This window comes from Cricetulus griseus, chromosome 8, assembly GCF_003668045.3.
Source record: "Cricetulus griseus strain 17A/GY chromosome 8, alternate assembly CriGri-PICRH-1.0, whole genome shotgun sequence".
Classification (NCBI taxonomy): domain Eukaryota; kingdom Metazoa; phylum Chordata; class Mammalia; order Rodentia; family Cricetidae; genus Cricetulus; species Cricetulus griseus.
The window spans coordinates 59571746-59595602 of NC_048601.1; positions in this window are offsets into that span (position 1 = coordinate 59571746).

A 23857-nucleotide genomic window follows, 5' to 3' on the forward strand; every position below is an offset into this window, starting at 1 on the left:
AAGAACTGTCTTTACCCTCAGGACTACTATTTTGATATTAATGTGTTTTAATAGGATGAACAAAAAAATCATTTTATGTCAAATTTCTGGTTCATGCAACAATAAGTCATGCAGGACCCACAATCAAAGCATTGTGAATACCTACCCATAAGACACAATAGGTATTTTTACTATATTTTTCACAAAATTTTTACATATGATTGCATTTGGAGACAATGAATGCCACAAATAAGACATTTTTTCCAATGTTAATGCTTGTATATTAAGATGTGAGCATTTGGTGCTTAATTTGAAGGTTAAGCAAGCTAATCAGTTTTACACAACTGATATCTTTTATTCAGGAAAAAATTTGTGAAATATATTTGGACTATATGACATGATCTCATAAACATTAATATCATGAAAGCATGAAGTGTCTTTTTTTTTCAAATTAAAATTTAGTGTCTCTAAAGGGAATGTGCACACATCTGTCTGATTATTTCATGGGTTTATAAAACTTACTTTTTTCTGCAAACTGAGATGATTTTTCAATGTCTTTAAATATTGGGTTCACAATATTTTCTCCTGTATCTTAAATAATTTCAAATACATATAGTATGAATTGTGGACCTTTTTTATTACCTGTTACCCATTTTCAGCTCTTATCTGATTAAACACTTATTAATGCCCACAAGACCCCTCTGATTATAAAATGGAGATTGTTTACTAACACATGACCTCATAAGTGACCAATCATTGAAAAACTTTATACACTTACCCCTAAATCATTTCTGTCCATTGTCTTACAGTGAATTACAGGGTCTCATTAACTCCTCTTATGAATGATGAAGCAGTGACAGACACAAACTTGTTAAATTTTATGCAGATATCCATAGCTGTGCTGAGCACATGATTTCAAAACAATAGTAGTAGGTTCTCTTTTCTGGCATGTTTCACAGACACATCACACATTAAACACCATGTTTAATGCTTGTTCATATAAAAAATGCTCATGAAGTAGTATAGGTTACTTTTCATTGTCTTTAATGAAGTGTGATTATGTCATAGAATCTAATTTTACTGGACATTTTTACCTGTGTTTTATTATAAAGGAGATTTTTCTCTAAAAATGTGCAGTTTAACTGAAGTAATGATTTTAGTTGAAATGGTTGATGAATAAGGGTTTTAGTAAATGTAATAAGTGATTATGATAGAGGTTAATTTATTGGGGGCATTAATATAGGTGAAGGTAGGATAAAGTGTTGCCCTCACCCCTGATAAAGAAGGAACTGTAGACAGTATGAAATAGAAACAAAGAAGTATTGTTCAGTTAGGACTTGAAATTCACTTGAGGAGTCATATAAACTGTGGTTTGGGTTAATGATTAGGAAAATAGAGCCACAGGAGTTAGGCTAGCTAAAGTTCATTTTGATGTCAGGAAATGTGTTCATGTGTTAAGGTGTGCAGCATAGCTAAAACATAGCTTTAAGTAATGACTTCATGTAACAAGAAAACAGAAATGGATGATTAGTTAAGATGGACAGAACTCTAAAGTCTGAAAAGTGAAACAAGTAACATGTTTTTCTGGTAATTATCAAAAGTACTGCCTCTGTAAATTATTTTGTCTTAAAGGTTCCTGATACTACCTATGGTAATAGCTATGGCTGAAAAACTCTTGGTCAGGGAGCAGTCTGAAAGAAGAGTGTTTACCTGTATTATATTTCTAGGAAAACATGTAAATATGTGATTAAGAAACATAATGGGGCTCACCTATTTCAGAAAAAAAATGTTTTATGGTCAATATACAGTAACTGTAACTTGCTTATAAAAAATATAAAGTTGGTGTGGTGGGTATAAAAATGGTCTTTGAAGAATAAAGATGAAGTTTTTACACCTCAGAATTCTGTGTGTTTTTCTTACAGATTCTTCATTTCATTCCCAGTCTCTCTGACCTGAAGAAGGCTGGACCCTCTGCAATAAATATCCGTATTGACTTCCAAAATTACAATACTAGTTTGTTTTCCTTCCTGTAGTTAATAAAGTTCCACTTTTCAAAAATCCCCATCAACATATGTTGTCAAAGAACTTGATTGTAGACATTTTAATTTGTATTTTCCTGATGACAATGTATATTTAATGCTTAAAATATTGCTACTTATTTATCACATGTAATATGTTAGAAAGCCCTAGCTTTATTTATACTCCATCATATATGTCTGATGAATAGAATGTCATGTACATGAAGGTGGCCAAAACTGCCAAATAATATGTTGGATCCCATTCCCTGAAGTTGGAGTTACCTTGAGTGTGAACCACCTCTCATGGTTTCTAAGAACAAAACAGATTTTCTGGAAGAGAATACTGATCCCTTTTGCTTTTTCTTTTTTTACATTAAAAAACATATATATATATTAAAATTCAAATACAAATAAAATATGACCCATTGCTAAAAACACAGGCAATGAACATCATACTTATGCTTAGTATCATCCCCAAACTTTAAACAAGTATATGCTTATTTGTTTTCTTTTGTAACACCTAAAGGAAAATTTTTAATTTGCCAATTTAGCATATTGGTAGAATTTATTCACTGTATCTTAAATATTACTTTAATTCATTTTGTTTTCAATAATTAACCAAAGTTTTTCTTTTAATTTTTGGAACATTTCAATGATATTAAAAGCAATTAACATAGAAACAAAGACGTATTAAGATTGGCTAGTTTATATAGAGCTACAAGGCATAGCTCAGTGACAAAGGTAGAGTACGGCCTAAGTCTTTTTTTTTTCCAACTTTTTTTATTTGAATTAGAAACAGGATTGTTTTACATGACAATCCTAGTTCCCTTCTCCCACCCGTCTTCCCCTATCCCCCCAACTAAAATTTCCCTATAAAAAGACAAAATAACAGATAACTGATTAGATTAGAAAACAGAATCCTTCCTTCTGATGCATTCAATAACCTTACATTAACATCAAGGATAGAAATCACCTCAGGGTAAAATAATGGATAAAGATACTCCAAGGAAATGCTTATAAAAAGCAGTCAGGTATAGATATTTTAATATCTGACAAAATAGACTTCAACTAAAACTAATTAGAAGAAATAAGAAAGGGCACTTCATATTCACTGGAAGAAAAATCCATCATGAGTACACTGAAATTCTTAACAACTATATATTAAACACAAGAGCACTCACGTTTATAAAAGAAACACTACTGTAGCATAAATCATATATTGACCATTACACCCTCATAGTGTGTGACATCAACATCACACTCTCACCAATGGATAGGTCATCAAACAAAAACTAAACAGAGAAATGCTGGAGCTAACAGTTTTTATAAACAAATGGACCTATCTTACCAATCATTTCCAGAATACTTTACACCTATACAAAACAAAAACAAAAATAAACCAAAAAAAAGGCATAGTCTTTTTTTTGTCAGAACCTCAGGGAACTTCTTCAAAATTGAATACATATTTGGACACAAAAATTGAAATTGTCAATTTTCTGCAAATCTGACTACTAATAATTAGAACTGGCTATTATCCCAACAATGAAATAATAAGCTCATGCAAATTGAGCAACTTACGTCTTAATGACAAATTGGACAAAAATGAAATTATTGACTTTCTGGAACTGAATGAAAATGAATATATAACATAATTAAACCAATTGGATAAATGAAGGCTTTTAGAAAGGGCAATTTTTTAGCACTGTCAATATAAAGAAAAAAAAAAAACATGGATAGATCTCTTTCTAAGTAACTTAGTAGCACACTTGAAAGTGCTAGAACAAAATGAAGAAAACACACCCCAAAGTAGTAAATGTCATGAAATAATCAAGCTAAAGGCTGAAATCAGTAAAATAGAAACAAACAAAAACTACAAGAATCAATCGAACCAAGAGTTGATTCTTTGAAAAAGTCAATATGATTGACAGAGCTTTATCCAAATAAATAAAATCTAAAAAGAGAATATCCAAATTAATAAATTTAGAAGTAAAAAGAGGGATATAAAAGCCATCTCCAAGGAAATTCAAAAAATTACATGACCATACTTTGAAAACATGTACTTGACCAAATTGGAAAAACTAAAAGAAATGGATATTTTCTCAATATATTAAGTTTATAAGATTAAATTAGAATCAGGTAAGCCATTTAGCCAAACATATAACCCCTAGTGAAATAGAAGTAATTAAAAGTCTTACATCACCCCCTTCCAGCTCCCCACCAGAAAAAAAAATTGGGGGGCCTGGTAGTTTCAGTACAGAATTCAATTTGATTTTCAAGGAGGAGTTCATGTGTAAACAGATCAAAATATTCTACAAAACAGAATCATAAGAATCATTGTCCAAACATTTTACAAGGACACAGTTATCCTGATGACCAAACCACATAAATACCCATTGTTATACAAAGCAATCCAGTCTCATAAAACCAAAACAAACAACAAACCTCCACAAAACCTGAAAGAAACAAAGCAAAACAAATGACCCAAACAAGAAGAATTGCAGATTAATTTCCCATCTGAACAAAGTTGCAAAAAATCTGTTAATAAGCACAATCCAAGAACACTTATGAAAGATTATCCATCATATACATATATGTTTCATCCCAGAGATGAAAGTGTGGTTCAACATATGTAAACTGACAAATGTAATCAGTGATATAAATTAGCTGAAAGACAAAACAAAACAAAACACATGATCAGCTCATGAGCAAGATAAAAGTTTCTAGAAAAATTTTAACACCTCTTCCTGATATAAGTTCTTGAGAAATAGAGGATACAGGGCACTTCCCTCAACATAATAAAGGAAGGTTACAGAAAGCCCAGATACAGCATCAACAGGAGAAGAAAAACTTTGGATACTATCAAAGTTGTTCAAGATTCAAATTGAAAAGGAAAAACCTCTTGACTAGGAGAAATGAAAGGTATTATACCAAGGTGTATTTCATAAACTGAATGGAAACCTCATAAAGGAAAGGGAAGTGTTTTCATTTTCTTTTCACGGGAAGAATCATTTCAAGAAGTTAAAGGACACTACATGGATAGAAGAGGAGGTAACTGTAACCATCAAACAAAAGAAAACTCATCATAAGACAATTTCCACTGTGCCTATTTCTCTTAATTTCTCCTAATCCCCATTCAGTTAACTCAATGCTGGATTTATAGTTGGATTTCTCTTTCCTCCTCTAAAGTCCAAGCACATTGTTTAACTAAACTTCAGAGTTTCTGTATTATATCAAGAAGCCAATGCTGTAATACAAAATAAGAGAAAATTTGGGGAGTGTCTTTGTCTTTTCTTGGGTCTTTCTCTCCAGATATACACCCTCTCATAATTGTTATCTTCCCATATTATTTGCCTTTCCTGGTATGCGTACATATACAAGCAAACATTTCTCTGCTAACACTTATGTTTGAATCCCACACAGCCAATGAAAACCTGCCTGACAGCAATCCCTGCATGCTCCAGAATGAAAATGGACCACACCTCCTTGGCTACTCCAAATCTAACTTGCTTGGATTTAACTGACACTCCAGCCAGAGCTTTGGCTACTGATTTCAATTAACAGAAGAACTTCAATCAAGTTGAGGACTTCAACGTAGATCTTCAATCAAGCGAATCCCACCTAACATGGACTGGATACAATCCATTCGAGATGTTCACTACGCTAACATTTTCTTCCTACAGGCTATCACTGTCCAACTTTAGTAGTAAGTAACTTGGAGGATGCTACACCCCCTTTCCTCCATCTTTGCCACTAAGGATAATGTATGCATAGGGATAGTTTCCTATTGTTTATGGTTGGGATTGGAAAGAGGTGTTCAGGCTTAGACACCTCTTTCAGAAGATTTTAGGCTTTAGTTATATAGACATAGTTAGGATTGACATAGCACATTATTGTATCTTCTTGTATTCCACCTTTATGACTGTTTATTATGGATAATTTATATTGTTAAGTTTTAATCCTCTTTTAGACTAAAGGGGAATTGTATCGATCACCCTCACCATGCCTCCTGTGGCTGGCTACAGGTATACTTGACCAAGCCCTTAGGGGGTGGACAGGATGATATGAGTGTAGCTTAGGAGTTGGGACACACGTGGGAAAGCTCTCTTATCGCTGCTGTGTCCACTTGCTCTGCTTTCCTGCCAGTTTACTTGGTGTACTGTAAGTAAGACATATTTGCCTAATAAATATACTTGAACCGTATTTGCTTACGTATTGGTGAATTTCCATTTATACAGTCCCATCAAAATCCAGAAGAAGACAAGACTGTCTACTTTCTCCATCCTATTCAATACAGTAATTGAAGTCTTTGCTAGAGCAATAAGATGACTGAAGGAGATCAAGGGAATACAAGTAGGAAAGGTAGAAGTAAAAAATCATTATAGGGAGATGATGTGAGAGTATACATAGGTGTCCCTAAAATATTCTAATGGGAAACAACTGATAAAAAAAACTTTAAGCAAATTTGCTGGTTACAAATTTAATTCACAAACATCAGTAACTATTTTGCATTCAAATGACAATTGGACTGAGAAAGAAAAGAGGTAAAGGAATTCTTTTACAATAACCTCAAACAATATAAAATATCTTTGTGCAACTCTAAACAAGCAAAAGAGGTATATGATAAAAAGCATTAAAATGGAAAATCTCCTATGTACATATATCAAGATTAAAATACTAAAATGGCTACTCTATCAAAAGCAATCTACACATTCAATGCAACCCACAACAAAATTATAGCAAAATTAATCAGAGATCATGAAAGAACAATCTTCATATCAATATAGAAATAATCACACAAAAACCAGCATACCTGAAACAATAATAATTAATAATAAATTATAAATAACAAATAAAAAAGAACTCATTCAGGTTTTGGCATCCCTGATTTCAAGAAGTAGTACAGAGGTATAGTAATAAAAACAGCATTGTAATGGTACAACATCAGACATGTCAGTAATAGTGTTGTACTGAAGACCAAGACGGACAGACACATACACACACACACACACACACACACACACACACACACACACACTGAAAATAAAATCAAAATCACTAAAATTGGAAGAACAGAGAGAGGTGATATCTTTTCATCTACTGCCACATTAATGGCAAATAATATCATCATCCAGGAATTTACAAACCTTTTCACTTCTACTATGGATGGAATTTTAAAGATGTATACAACCTGCCTGGGGCATATGCACTCTCAATCACCATTACTTTTCGCTTGGCAATCCATATCATATCCTTAGAGAAATGGTTTGATAGTAGAGCAGTGAGTTTTGCAATCATTCTTAGGTTTCCTGTTTGTCCAATTTGATATATATATATATATATATATATATATATATATATATATATATATTTTCCTATATTTTAACTTTTTTATTTTAGACAATAGAAGGGGATATGTGGTGATATCTTGTTTGGACAAATAAAGCTTGTCTGAGGATCAGAGGATGGACCTTGTCACTAGCTAACCATAGAGGACTGGAGGTCTGTACAGATGGACAGCAAGTGAGAAGACTGGGCAGAGAGAGTAAGCAGAAAGAAACCAGAACTTATTCTCCTTTTTTGTTGAATAGTTAATGAGTAAACCTGGCTTTGGTTTAGTACTTCTCTCTGAGCTTTTTTCTCTATATCTGACTCCAGGCTTTTATTTTTAGACCAATTAAGATATTCATTTACAATATGTCTTGTGACCAAATGAAGTGTCTGAACTGAGATTGTGTTATGTTTAATTGAGTGCTTGGCTAAAGGGAATCCCATGTGAACTTCCAAATATACCAGGCTTTTTTCAAGACTATATGTTGCTATCCAAAATACTTACAGCAAAGTCCCATTGCTGTAGATGACACCTACACAACTCATTGAACATGGGGGAGTTGAGCAGATGCCTTCAGAGAGTCTTTACTTCTATGTGCTAGTGTCTTTAGTATATAGAGGTACTTTGCAGAGTGAAAAAGGACAAAGGTAAAACAACAACCCAGCCACATACACTCTGATGCACAAGGTTTTCCTATTTGTGAGATAAGTTAGTACAATGGTGCTACAAAGTTTGTGGGAGAAGCCAACCAAAATCTGATTTGTCTGAAGGATCACTCCATGAGGTGCAACCCATATCCAAAACTGCTGTGTGTCCAAGAAAGACACACTAGATAGATCAGAGACCTAAATGAAAATCATAAAATCTATGGTACTGTTCTAAAACAAACAAACAAACAAACAAAAAGAAAACAAGACAACAACAAAAGAAACCAAATGTGAAAACATTCATTAAAATGTCTCCCAGTGACATTTTGTTATTTTCATACAGTCTGGCTCAACTATCATGAGGGAAACTTTTTTTCTTCAGGAGTTGGAAGCAAATACAAAGACCCACAGCCAGACATGCAGAGACTGTTAGAGTTGGGAACATTCAGCCCTAAGTGGAGTATCTCCATTAAATCATACCCCTCAGGGCTCTTTAAGAAGAGGTAAATATAGGTGATGGAAGACACAAAGAAAACAAGGCCTTCTAAAATCAAAATGATTCGCATGCAAATGAACTCACAAGGTCTATGAATATGGTCTGCATATGTTGGGGATCTAGAGGTGAAAGAAGTGGGCTTATTCCCCATTCCTAACTAAAGGATGTCTCCAGGTGATGACAGATGACTATTCCCAAATGAAAATTTATTTTCCTGAGAAGACAAAATACTTTTAAGGTTAGGTTGCATGCAGAACATCAGATGGCCAAGACAAGATGAACTCAATTAAATATTTGGCGGTTACTTGTCTCTGAGTGTCATGCATATTAGAGCTCTTTCATTTTTTTAATTTTATCAATTAGTTTTTAATATGTATAATATATATATTTTTTTCCTTACTGTTTTTTTTTGTATGTATGTCTTCCGTTTTAGTGCTTATATGGCATTCTTGAGTATGTAAACAAATAAATCTATTCCTTGCACCTTTTCTGGGGCTCTTTACTTCTTTTTTTTCTAATTAACTAGTTCCTACTCTATTTTTATATTTATATTATTTTACCTTATTATTTTTGTAGGGAGACAACATAACCGCACCTCCAAAGACTTGCTACATGTGTGCCCGACCACGCCCATTAGTGCATGGTCAAGGTGATGTCTGGGTGACATGGGAGAGGTTTAAAGGGACAGACAAGCCACATGGGAGCTCTCTCTTGCCTTGCTGCTTTGACACTCTTGCCTTGCAGCTTTGGCACACTCTCACCTTGCTGCTTTGGTAGGCTCTGGCTTGCTGTTGGCTGGCATTTATCTATTAAAAGTTATCCTAACCTTATGGATTTTATATCAGTTATTCATCTCATTAATTATTATTTATTATTTATTACATAGAAGCCTTTTGTTTTCTAATAAGAGACAGAAAGGGTTTGGTTCCAGAAGGAATGTTTGGGGAGATCTGTGTGGAGTAGAGAGATGGGAAACCACAACCAGAATATATTTTGAAGAAAAAAATCAATTTTCAATAAGAGGAAAAGTGTAAATGAAGGAAAGAGATAAAGGAAGAAGGAAAGAAAGGAAGAAAGGAAGAAAAGGAAGGAAGAATAAAAGAAAGATAGGAAAGAAGGAATAAAGGAAGGAAGCAAGGAAGGAAGGAAAGGAAGGAAGGAAGGAAGGAAGGAAGATTTTTATAACCATGTGTGTCTGGGTTTTAATGATCATGCATCTCAATATTCTATGCAAGCCGTTTCACTATTAATGAAATAATGAGGTTTTTTTTCCTTTTGGGAGTAGTGAAACAATTTTTATGTATTTAATCCTCCTTTTTTCTCAACCCCAAATCATGATCATGCATGTCTTCCCAAAGTATCTCCCTATTTTAATTTTCTATCATATCTTCTACTCTCATCCTTCCAAAGACCTCCAGGATTTGGGGCCCCTTTCTTGTTTCTTAGATCAAGGTAGCATACAAATTAAACAGACAAATTAAAGTTTTGAAGTTACAATTCACATAACAGTGAGACATGTGGCAAATTTTTATCAAGAGACTAGAATAATTCAGTCATGATAATTTTTTCTAGATTCATTCTTTTCCCAAAATTTTCATAATTTTTTATAGATGAATAAAATTCCATTGTATAAATGTACTGCATTTTAAAGATCCATTTATCATTTATTATGTAGTAGACATTTAAGTTGATTTCACTTCCTAGCTATTGTTAATAGATCACAAAATTTCATGGATGTGCATTTATGTGTGTCATAGCCTATAGAGTCCTTTGGGTCTACCCACAGGAATTGTATAGTTGGATCATGCTGTATTACTATTTATAGTTGTTTGAGGAAATTTTACACTGATTTCATAGTTTTTGCATTCCCATTGACAGCTCCCCTTTCATCTTATCCTCATTGTGTTACAGTCTTGGCAGTTCATGTTGCAGCTATTCTGGATTTGAAAAAAATGCTCTGCAATTGTTTTTAGATAATAAAAATTCTCTAGCTGGTTAGCTAGCCCAGGTGACAGGGATGATTCTTTCTGCAAATTGACCTGATGCAATTTTGTCTTCTGACTTAGATTTTCTCAGAATCATGGTCTTTTATGGAGTGTGAAATGTCATGTACTAGGGAAAGAATTTGTTTGAACATTCTAGAAATATATCCATAGCATTCTGAATCACTCTAGGTGGTAAGGCATATAAGCTGCAGTATATGGCTTTTATCTGGGAAGTGCTAAACAATTATTTTGGTATCCTAACCTGCGAAATTCTCTACTGTATCAGACTTTAAACTTTTATAAAGCTTCAACTCTTCCTCCTGGAGAAATATCTTCCTAAGAGTTCTAGACTTTCTAATTTCTTGTCATTGATATCTCAATAATATGATATCTCTTTAGTACAAGATGCTGTGAGGCTTTGTTAAATATTCAGATAATTACAGATGCTTCAGCCCACATTGTAAGAAACATCAAGGAAGAAAATATGATCCTGAACCAAAATCATGGATATGAGATGGTCTTGCATTCAAACTTCTGAATTTCTCCAAAAGACTTTGTAAGACTGTGATAATTTTGCAATCATGTGTGTGGGATACAAGTACAAGTTATTTTCAAATCTTAATAAATATCTCATCAGTCAGCGAGAAGCGGGGGATATAATTCAAGAAGGTACAGAAAGCCTGGTCTTCTGAACAGTACTTATTGGAAACAATATGAAGTCAGTATCATTTGCATAAGTACTTCTTCCTTCTAGTGTTCCCACCTCTTAGAGTATTATAAGAAGGCCTTCCTCTGGACTGTGGTGTGACACACTTAAAATCGGTGAAAGAAGGAAGATGGTATCCACATCTCAGTTCCTTAGGCTTCTGTTCTTCTGGGTTTCAGGTATGAGTGTTTAGATACGGCAAAAATCAAGAAATCAGTTAAATACAGGTTTTTCTTAGATTGTTAGGAAACCCAGCATCACATGGAATTTGGCCTCACATTTAAAGAAATAGATATAATGAAATAATCTTTTAAAAATTAATTTAGAAATGACTTTCTTATATAGTGTCATATTCTAGTAATATTTCCTGTATGTTTTCAGCCTTCAGAGGTGACATTGTGCTAACTCAGTCTCCAACCATACTATCTGTGACTCCAGCAGATAAAGTCAGCTTGTCATGTATCATCAGTCAGGGTATTAACAATAACTTACACTGGTATCAACAAAAACCAAACGAGGCTCCATGGCTTTTCATCAAGCAAGCTACCCAGACTGTCTTTGGGATCCCCTCAAGATTCAGTGGCAGTGAGTGGATCAGGGACCGATTTCACTCTCAGCATCAACAATATGGAGCCTGAAGATACTGCAATATATTTTTGACAGCAGACTGACAGCTGGCCTCCCACAGTGATACAGACCATAGCAAAAACCTACCTTGAAGCAAAAGTGTGAGGCTGGGGAGATTCATATGTTTCTCTTGGTGCCTTCCCCTTCTTCTAAGTGTTTTACAGATGCAGAGAGCATTGTGGTTTATCAGGAAGATTGGAATGAGAAATTGCCTCTGAATTCTCTTTAGCTTGAGCTCCAGAATACATAGCCTACAATGATTTCATGGTGCAATTAATCTTCCTCCAGTGTACTACAACTCAGAGAAAATCAGAGCTTGGACAGAGAGGAAATAATTGATAACATACTCTTATATTTGATGGAAGTACATATGAGAGATGGTTTGAACTCATACTATATGGTATACTCCTGACCCATAGAGATGAGAGCTGAGATTCACTGCTTCATATCTTATTTGTCACTTTCCCTATGCATATTTTATAGTAAGTGAACAAATGTTGCACATAAAGTGTTTTTCATGTTTATAGGTTTGTACAATCTATCCAATCTAGTTTGTTAAAAAATGCACATTTCTTGATAAGTGGTTACAGGTTCTACTTCACAGAAAAAAAGTGAAAGAAGAGTTGGAAACAACAAAATTATGTCTGAAAAATAAAGTTTCCATTGATACCACAGAGTAATGTTTCATTTATCATGAATTCAAATGAGTAACAAAATGCAGTTTCTTTTACAAACAATGGGATCGTGGAGGATATACCAGCATTTACAGTCACTTTTGCCAGCACACAATTTGATGTAAATAATGAATCTCTGTGTATTTATCATTTCATAAGAGGAATGCATTGACAGAAGGCTGGAAAAGGGAAGCCAAGACACACGGGGGTGAGCCTAGGCCCTACCCCAAAGGAAACGAAAGACTCTGATGACACCCTATGAAAGGCCTCACCATCCAGGGGGAGCAGAGAAGATATGTGATAGATAAGGTTTTAGTGGGGGGGGGCAGGTAGGGGAGGACAGGTGGGAGAACAGAAATGGGATTGTCATGTAAAACATTCCTGTTCCTAATTCAAATAAAAATGTTGGAAAAAAAGGGAAATCAACATAGTATAAATTTAGCTAAGTATGAAAAGAGTGTCTCTTGATGAAGGAACATTGCATAAAAGAATCTTCATGCCTTATGTAAGAGGAACTTCATCAAGGATAGTGTATAACAGGGTAGTGTTAATGATTAAAAAATTCTGTAAGCATGACTAAGAATTTAAAATTTGGTGGGGCATGTTGGTTTATGTCACCAAACCAGCACTTGGGATTCTGAGGCAGGAAGACCTCCAAGAGTTCAAGGTCAGTCTGGTCTACATGGTAAGATCCAGGCCAGTCAAGGCTAAATAGTGAGACCCTGTTTCAAAAAAAAGAAAGACAAATAATTTTAAAAAATTGACTTGAAACTTTCATTTCATTCCCTAATTAAAATCTGAATATAACGTTTGTGTGTTTGGTTTATTTGTGTGTGTGTGTGTGTGTGTGTGTGTGTGTGTGTGTGTGTGTGTGTGCGCGCGCGTGTGTATTTGTGTGTGTGTGTGTTAAGTGTAAGATTTGAGGTAAACAATAGGTAGGCTTAAAGACTCTTCTCTATCACTCTTCATTTTTACTTTTTAACATAGGATCTTCTGCTGAATGAAGAATTTCCCATTGACTGTATTACCTTATCAAGAGCCAATTTGATCTGCTTGTTTCTATGCCTGAGTTCTGAAGTTACTGTCGCTAAACCTGTCTCCTATGTGAGTGTTGGGAAGCCGAATTTGGGTTTCATTATTTCATTGCAAATACCTTACAGAAACATATCCCTGACCAGGAAACTAATCTATTAAAATTTTTTTGACCGCCAGGACAAGATTTTTTTAGACTAATGTGGTTTAATACCAAGAAAAATTAATTTATTATGTTTGTTTTCCTATTCAAGCATTAATTAGTGATGGATGAATGACCATCTAGGCATTGTGAATATCTTCCATTCACTGCACCTTAGATACTTTTGTGAAAAAAATTACATGTGGCTATATTTGCTAAAACTGATTACCACAAATAACATATCCTATTCAATGTCTGAAAAATGTATTTTAAGATGTGAGGATGCTTTTTGTTTGTATGCTTATACAAACTAATCAATTTATGCACCTTGTACCTTTTATTTAGTGAAAATCCTATAAAATTGTTTTAGATTATGTGACATGATCTCACAAAACTTAATCCAAGAAAGAATAAACAGATATTTTATAAAATACTGTAGTCTTTGTGTATGAATAGAGAAAATAGACACACTAATTTTTATGTGTTTTAAAAACCTAGTTTTCTCTGCCAATTGTGTTAACTTTCCTATATTTTGAATGTTATGGTTATCAATATTTACTTTTATGCCTTAAACAATTTTGATGATTTCACATACATACATAGTGTGTTATGGACAATTTCACACAATATTACCCCTTCTCATTCCTCTATCTGGCCCAAATAAACCCTTCTCCATGCCAACAAAACCCCTCTGCTAAAATGGGTTTATTTTTGCGTACTAACCTGAGCATGGGATGAAGATTATTTTTGGGGACATGGCCTTATACATGGCCTTTCTACTGAAAAATGTGATGCCTTTTTCCTACTCCATTTCTTCTCTTTATCCTTAAGTGAGGGCTAGGGTCACATTAGCTCCTGTCTTTATGAATGATTAAATGGTGACAAATCAATCTGTTCAAGTTTTGCACTGGTAACCATGGCTGCAGTGAATCCATGGTTATAAAACTACAGTAGTAGGTTCTTTTCTAGTTCCATGAATTTCCCAGGGGTGGACTCTTGATCAAGTTTACTATATGAGTCACAAGTGCCATTTGGAAACATAGATTCCCAATCCAACCAGAAATAATTTGTGCATTTCCATTGTAGGTATACCAATATTGCACCTGTCTTGCCTGGATATCATAAAAGTAATTTCCCAGTCTCTAACTGTGTCTGATAATCAATGGCTTCTCTTCCAATAGTTGTGTATCACTTCCCTGCCTTGTGAAAGCAAACTAGTGGAGAGTGGGCTAAAAGCTCAGTTATGCTTTAACAGATAAATAAAAAACCTACAATTAAATTCCAGCTTATGCCATTTTAATGGCTGTTCAAATAAAAAATCATAAATGCTTATGAGGTAGTACAAATTTTATACACCATCCATGAGACTTTAATTTACTAGCGACATTGCAAAGACTGGTATGGGTATTGAAACTTGAATATAGAACCAGTGTACAGTGTAATTTCATGTATCCTGTTACATAAACATCTGTGGAAACTGGAACCATCATGCAGAAGAGACATTAAATTGTTCATATTTATTGTGACCTTCTTACCAATAGTTAAGATAAGGAGTCAGCTGATGGGGCTGAAAAAGTTGAATAGATGAAAAAAAAAAGCTAATAAATAATCATACATTTTTCATCAATAAAGGAGAATGAAACTCAGACAAGTGGATCAAAAGTGATGACAGGAGAAAACATCATTTTAAGTGAAATGAGCCAGACACAGAAAGGCATATTCTTCCCTATCGCTGAAAACTACAAAATTGTATCCTGAAAGTGGAATAAATGCAATGAAATCTAAACATACATAATCAAGACATTGAAACACGTTTTTTTCAGGACAATTTGTTGTTGTATCATTAGATTTTCTATCTCCACAGTGAAGGTTTTGTATCTATAGTACTATCCAGTAAGAAGTGAAGTTACAATATTCATAGTAAAACATTCATTTGCACCAGTCATCAGAAGCAACCCTGGGCCTTTAGAAGAGCAAGATTTTCCTGCATTGCAATCAGCAGAGGGAGTTAGAGACTGTTACAATAAATCTTTCCACCAAAAGCTGCCTGAGCCCCACCGCCATGTGTGAGCTTTATGCCAGCCATCTGCCTGAGTTAGGGCCCAAATGAATACACAGAAACTTGTATTAGGTTCAAAGCTGTTTGGCCAATGACTAGGATTCCTCATCTGTTAGCTCAGTTTTAATTATCATAAATCTATATATTTTATAAAACATATCTTATCGGATACCTTATTGGCATCCTCCTTGCCGGTGGATCACATTGTGCCGCTGGAGCAGGAGTGGAGGGGAAAAGAGGGCGCTTTCTATTTCTCCTTCTTTAAATATGAGTCTCCTTGCTATGTCACTTCCTGCCTGGATCACCACTTCTCTACTATATTTCCCAGAATCCTGTTTGACTCCAAACCCGTCTAACTTGCTGTCTCATTGGCCAAACACTATTTTATTTAACAATCAATAAGATAAACAGACAATACATTCCCCATCATAGAGACAATCAATATTCTGTCAAATACTTGAAAGAAAAATAGCATGCACTTGCAAGTGTCCAAAAAGACAGAAAAAGGCACCAGATATCCTGTACCTATAGTCAAAGGTATGCCTGATATTGTGGGTACTGGGAACAACTCTTAAGTGTTCTGAAAGAGTATGAAGTATGTTTAACTCCTTAGATATCTCTCCATCCCTTATTCTTTAATGGTTCCAACACTGTTCAAAAATTCATTGTAGATTCAGCTATTCTTTCATATTTAAATCTGTATATCATGAAAACCAAGTTATATATTTTTATCATACAATGATATAGAGTAAAGATTTCCATTACAAAGCAAAAATAGAGTAGAAAATATAAGATCAAAACAATTGGGGCAACATCAAGTTTGGCTTCCTCACATTTAACATGTGATGCTCATTGGGGTATCTTTGTAGATATCCAAACAACTTAAGTAATTCTGCCCCACCAACATTACCATCTTCCTTATACGTACCTAGCCTCCTTCTTTGGATGACTATACTTAATCCATGCATCTACTTTTCCAATATTCTGTGACCTTCATTGGACATTGAGTTCATCTTCTCACCAGCAGGCCATGATGTCTCAGAGCCTCCTTGCAGGGAATCTGACAGTGGCATACATTTATGCATTACTTTTCAAGTAAGAGTCCTAAACAATTGTCCCAAATAGTGAATATTCACTAAAACATATCTATAATTTCCAGAGTGCAATATGAGTTCTGATTTGCTTATGGAAATAACATGAAGCTTACATGATTTCATAATTCAAGAATTCAAGTATATTTTAATCAGAAAGTTGGATTAAAATATCTCTGGCACACCCCTTTAATCCCAACACGTGGGAAGGAGAAGCAGGCAGATCTCTGTAAGTTCAGCTATGCCTCTGTCCACAGGACAGGAACCATTATGTCCTTCTGTCTCCCGTAAGACACCATACCATATCTCAGTTCACTCTAAAACTATCCATCTGGCTGAAGCTGCAAGGTACCACGTAGGTCTGTGTTGTGATGTCTCCTTGGAGCCTAGAGTGGATCGTCCCAGTCTTGTGTGTGGGTCTCCTTGTCCAATTGCCATGATGCTGTGCTGGGCTATGCTTCCTCATTACAAAGACATCATGATAGTGTCCAACCACCAGGAAAACTAGGCTCATAGAATGCTCTCATTGGTATGTTTGGCTGGTGGTGAGACAGGGGTTAAAATCCATCCAAGATGCACTGGGCTGGGTTCTCCCCACCATGACACCTGCATGGCTAGGGTGGGGAGTTTCCATGGAGTCAGGTGATTGGCCAGGGTTTATAATCATGTCCAAACATTATTTTCTTTGTGTTTTATTGTGCACAAGGTATTTAATTAATTTTCACCAATTTTTAGTAGGCTTAAATATGCAAAAATAAACTACTTGGTAATAAGAAGATATGTAATCTGTGAGGTTAAGATATCTTTTGTTAGATAAACCCCAGCCAAACGTAAGCCAGAGTGTGCCAGGGGCAACAAGGCAGGTAATCCATAGATAGGGGTCTCCCATATGCTTTGTCTGTCCCTTTAAACCCTATCCCTCCTCACCCTGACATCGCCTTGACCATGCCCTAAAGGGCGTGGTCAGGCATACCGGTAGCCAGCTTCTAGCAGGCGTGTCTTGCAGTGTTCCATGCAAGTTGGAGTCAAATTCATGAAGTTTTATTCAACACCAGCTATTAGACGTGTTGAACAAAATTGCCTTCTTGCCTTCTGTGAATTATTAGTATGCAGTCCATTGTGGTCACAGAGACCCACACACATTATCAAATTACAAAATTTAATTTTTAAGCAAATTGTTCTTAGTGAAATTCTCCTGGAGTGCTGATTTTCTAGAAATCTATGTTAATAAAGTAAAAGAAAAAGTTTGAAAGAAATAAGCTTGACAAATTAGACAAAAATTCAATTTATTAATTAGTGTTAGTTTCAAAATGTAACAAAAAACAAAATCAAAATTTGCTAAAACTCCATATGCGTTACCTTGTTTCTTCTCAAATTTCTACCTGTAAAAATAAACCAATACTGAATGTAGCCAATGTAGAGGGGATTGAGAGGAGCTTTGGCTCACATGAACTTTCTATATTCATCCTACCTTCCTCTTGTTCATTGTTCGTGCCAAGATGGCTTAGCACACATGAAGATGTGCCTGAATGTAGGTTAACACCTGTAAGGAAGGTATCTTAACTGAGTTGACTCCTGTGAGTATTCTAACCTCTTCTATGGGCAGATGCTTAGACTGGAGGTTGTACAACTACCCAGGCAAGAAATATAGAAGGAAGTCTGCTTAATCCTACCAGGGATGTTTGTGATCTCAAATATACCACTGTGGGAGGAAGTTTTATGATTTGTGAACAGTAATAAGTTTTAACTTCATTGTCTAAATACTAATAGTCAAAATTTACCTGACAGTATAAACTGGAAGATATTTCTTCACTCCCACCACATCTTACACCTTACCTTATAGAAAAAACTGTGGTGATTAATGTTTTCTTTAACTTGTGACAATGTAGGTTTTGGAAGCTTATCTGAAGTATTTGAAACAATATCAGATAAAGTGCCAAAATATTCCTACTTGCCCAGATCTTGGTACTTTAATAGTAATAATAATGATAATGATAATAATAATAATGATAATAATAATAATAATAATAATAATAAGAAGAAGAAGAAGAAGAAGAAGAAGAAGAACAACAACAACAACAACAACAACAACTTTTCATTTAATTTCATAAACTTCTGTATGGCTGTTATAATTATCTGTAGTATGTTACAAATTTGCATTTTTATTTTGGTTTGTTTTGTAGAGACATCACACTCTTTGTATCAACACAGAAATATTTTCTCAGGGTCTCAAAGGATGAATATGACCAAATAAAGAACAGCATTATAATCCCAACTACAATGGAGATATCCAACAATGTACTCCTCTTTGAGAGACTGCTTAGGTATTTAGAACTAAGATTCTGGACCTCTACTAACTTATTGCTGGAGCCATGGAGACTCATGCTTTGATTAAATCTGAGTCTCAACTGCAGGCTTCTAAGACCTCTGCCATTATCCTGATAAGACCCTGTAGTTGTGTGCTTTCTCTACAATATGAAGGGTACCATAATTTGTTTTCTTAATGTCTCTCTATGCTCCACGAATAGATCACACAGCATTTTCTTTTATTAGATGATTGTCCTAGTTGGTTTTACTATTGCTGTGATCAAATTCCATGGCAAAAAGCAAGTTGAGGAGGAAAGGATTTATGTGGCTTACACTGCCCCTCTGTAATCCATGGAAGGCAATCAGGACAGGAACTAAAAGAAGAGAGGCACAGCCTATGGCACTGAGGGGGCCAATAACATTCAAACCACAATAGTATGCAATATGGTGAAACTAAAGTGGGATATAAATTTAAGAGGCAATTTACAATAAAATATAGTGAGTTTGATTGCAGCAAGGAAGAGTGGTACTCTGCCTTTGAATTGTACCTAAGAAATCACATACTAAATAGGAAATTTTCTGTTTTCTTTTTTCAATTTTGTGTGTGTATAGCATTCAAATCTACATGATTGTTTTGTGTATGAGTACTCATATGGACAAATAGTCAAGTGTGACTGTACATATGTAGGGCCCAAGGTTTAGGTTAGCAACTGAATTTCATGTTTTTTTACCATTTATTCACTGAAGGAGGATCTCTCAATGAAAGCCAGAGCTAAGTTTGTGCTGTGATGGTTACTACTTATCCATTCAGATGCTGGAAGTACAGCCATTCCAGTCCACTGGACATTTATATTAGTGTTTGGAATCCAAGATTTTGTCTTCACATTTGTGTGGCAAGTATTTTATTCAGTGAGTTAAATGTGAAGACCCCAATCTAGTGAATTTGTAATCGTGAAACTACTTCCATATAAGAGCAATATGTATGTAACATATACTCATATACTATTTTACAAGTTCAGTGGTAAATAGGCTGAAAAATTAATAAATATCACCAATGTATTAGATATGGAAAACACTGAATAAGCATAGGTGTCATTTTTCTTGGGCACAGACTACCATCAACATGACATAAGTCTCAGTTATTTGTAGGCAGGAAACCCTGGAGTTTCATTTACAATATGGCAGGAAAACAGATGCACCATAAAATTTTTATAGTAGTAGAAAATATTATTAAATATTTATAATAAAGAAAGAATAATTCTGAAAGAAAATAAAAGTATTCAATTTGATTTTATATCACCTGACAAATTATTAATTATTTTTGCATATATATGTATCTGTATATATGTCTGTATGTATAGAGGAGTGATGCTGTAAGTCAATGACTGGACAATTGCTTAGTATTTACATGAAATACTTCCATGTAGGCAGGAAGGTTATAAGGATTGAAGGAACAGAAAATGTTTAAGAGAAGAAATAAAAGTCACACAGAACAGAGATGTTATATAAGAAAATAATGAATGGATTATGCTTTATATTATGGACTTGGAAGCCAGTTATTACTGAGGAGTCACTAATATGCAACAAACTATATGACAGAGTACAAACCTCATATGTAATTTTATGCAAAATGTATAATCTTGAACAAACAGTGTACTCATTCAGTTTATATTTTTTATTCATAATTGTATTCAGTGTCACTAGTTTTATAAAACTCAGGAGACAGGTCATGATTTTATCAAACTGACTGATTGCACTGAAGAAAGTCCAACACATCTTTGTGGTCCTGAAAACAGTGATGGTTTATCTGCTTTCATATTCTTTGGGTATCCACTCAGTTAATACTATTCTTTGCAGTGAGCATTCCAATTGAACAGATGATTTCCAAAAATGGCTGACAATGAAAAAGATTCTAGATTCTAGATAGAGGACTACTCTGTCTGATGAGGGACAGTGATTTTGTTGATGACAGATCAGGATGCTATTATTCATTTAGCTCACAAGAAAGTTTTCCTCATATAAAACATAGTCACATGTTGAATGTGGTGCCTGCATGAAGAGCAAGTGTAATGCACTGGGCAGAAGCCTGGAGATTTAAATGAATGATAAGATGTCTGGTCATTTGATAATAGAATGTATGTGTTCCTTTATTGCAGAGAGGGATCAGCCTTATATACAGACTTACAACACAGTATAAATAACCCCAGGTGGAAGAGTTCCTGTTTTTCCAAACAGATGTTGATGCCAATGAGGCAAGGCTGAGGCTGTAATCCAGGACTAAAACAACAGGATTCACCAGGACTGGTGTCCCGCGCGATCGTCTCGCCAGCAAGAATGACACAGGACACTCGGATCCTTCTGCAGTAAAGCTTTAATGCATCTTGAGAGACAGATGATCAGCTTCCAATTAGGGAGACCCCCGAGCCAAGAATCCCGTCCCCTTATAAAGGCTCATAAGCTCCGAGCAGTGCATGTACATCTGGGATAGGTGGATGACTCATCACCCTATATGATGCCATGGAAGAGGCAAGAATAGGCAAGTGGAAAAACACTGGGCACATGCACACCAATGTTGTTTACTTGATCCGGCAGCGGATGTCAGTGCCATCTTGTAATGGCGAATGTGAGTGCAGCTCCTCACATCTCCCCCTATATAATTATATAGAATCACAGAGGCTATAGGCCAGCCAAATGCAGAGTGGAGATAGAGGTCAACTCCCCAAAACTGGATGCAGACCTTGTCTTGAGCAGGACTCCAGACTTTGTGTCCAGAGCAGGCCCAGACCCGTCCTTATGTCTTTTTTCTGGGGGAAGGGCATTATGACATATAACCTTCATGCACGATGACATATCTCCCAGAAGAGCCATAAGAAAAGCCGCAGGCCCTTTCTGTGCAGTGCTTAGCCTTGCAACTCTTTTGGCCTGCCGAACCTTGCTCACTCTATTCTGTGCAATGAGGTCAAGCCTCTGGAGGTGCAAGAGCTGAGCAGTCGGCGACCTATTGCTTCAACATGCTTAGCCAAATGCCGGGGGAGATTCCATTCTCTAGGGCAGCGAGTGCCTGTGCAACCACTACCTTATCTTTTATTGTTTGGGTTTTGAGTCTACACACAGTCCCAAGCATAAACACCAAACCACTGCAGAGAATTGTGCCAAAAAGTCCCACCCCCACCCATTCCTTAAAATAAGAAACTGCTGATGAAATCCAGGAAGAGCCTGGGAAGGTCTCATTGAACTCCCAACTAATTTGAGGGGAGAAGGTGGAGTTCCGACTTTTGAGGGTCCAAAGGGGCTCTTTGGGTGAGTCTTTCCGGGATCCACAGGGGATTCTCTTCGTCCTGTGGAAAAACACATATAGCTCCCCTGGATCTTATGAGAATAGGATCCAGGCCTCTCCAAAGACCAGTTAAGATATCTTTCCATTTTACCATTGCTTTTGGCCTTTCAGGTTCTGAGGTGTGGCGCTCGGCCACAGTATGGCCCTGAGCGTCAATGTTTAGAAAATTAAGGGTAAAGAGTGCCATGGATATTGCAACTCTTGGCACCGAGGGTAAGGATGCTCCCATTCCCTCCTTTTGTTTGATTAAATAAGACTTAAGTGTGTGATGGGCACGTTCCACAATGCCTTGTACTTGAGGGTTATAAGGTAGGCCAGTCATATGGGTAACCTCCATCTGTCTGCAGAAGTGCTGGAACTTTTGAGAGGTATAAGCCGGCCCATTATCTGTTTTTAAGAAGCACACAGGTGGCTAGGTAAAATCTTATTTCTGTAATACAGCTGAACTTAAAACTATATAGAGCTACATTATATTCCTTAAACAGTAGCTTAACTTCTTTCTGAGGCAGGGTTTTTCTGTGACTTTGGAGCCTGTCCTGGAATTCGATCTGCCAGACCAGGCACGCCTTGAACTCATAAAGATCCATCTGCCTCTTACTCCTGAGTGCTGGGATTAAAGGCGTGTGCCACCAATGCCCTAAACTTAAAGGCGTGTGCCACCAACACCCTGAGCTTAAAGGTGTGTGCTACCAACATCCTAAACTTAACTTCTAAAAACATAAACTGTAACATCTTATAATAGATTAGCATCTTTTATAAAACAAGAACTTTACATTGTCAGGCTTTGCTTAAAAATAATTCTAAATTGAAGCTCTTTAAGTACAAACATTAATAAAAACAAACATTTGAAAACTGGTTTTCAAAAGAAATTTAAATTCCCTTAAGGTCTTTCTGCAATATATAGAAGCATTAACATTTTAAATCTTAACTGAAAAACTTGTTTCTAAGATGGTACCTCTAATTTCCATGCGGTCATCTTTAGTCAAGATGGCGGTTTAAGTATCCTTTTTTTAACTTCAGCAAAATGGCAACCAATCAGTCATGTGACCAGGTTGCATGTGGCTGGCTACCAGGAAACAAGTATACATCTCCAAGGCCTCTAGTTTCACCGTAGGGTAGAGACTAGGTTTTGAGTCTTTATTTCTCTTAAATTTATCGGGGTGTAACTGGTCATCCCCTTTCTTCTCTCCCCCCTTTTTTGTATCCTGGGGAGGGTCCTTTTTCTTAGACATGTCCTTCCTTTTTTGAGCTCCCAATCTCTCATCTCGTTCAGTTTCTGACATACTGTCCTGTACCTCTTTAAGCGTTTCTTGACTCTCTGCTACCGCGCGGGATGGCAAGCCTCATCCCCTAGACAGTTTTTAATTAATTTCCATATGGCCTTAGTACCTAGACGAAGATCCCCTTCCATGTGCTTTTTATCTAGAT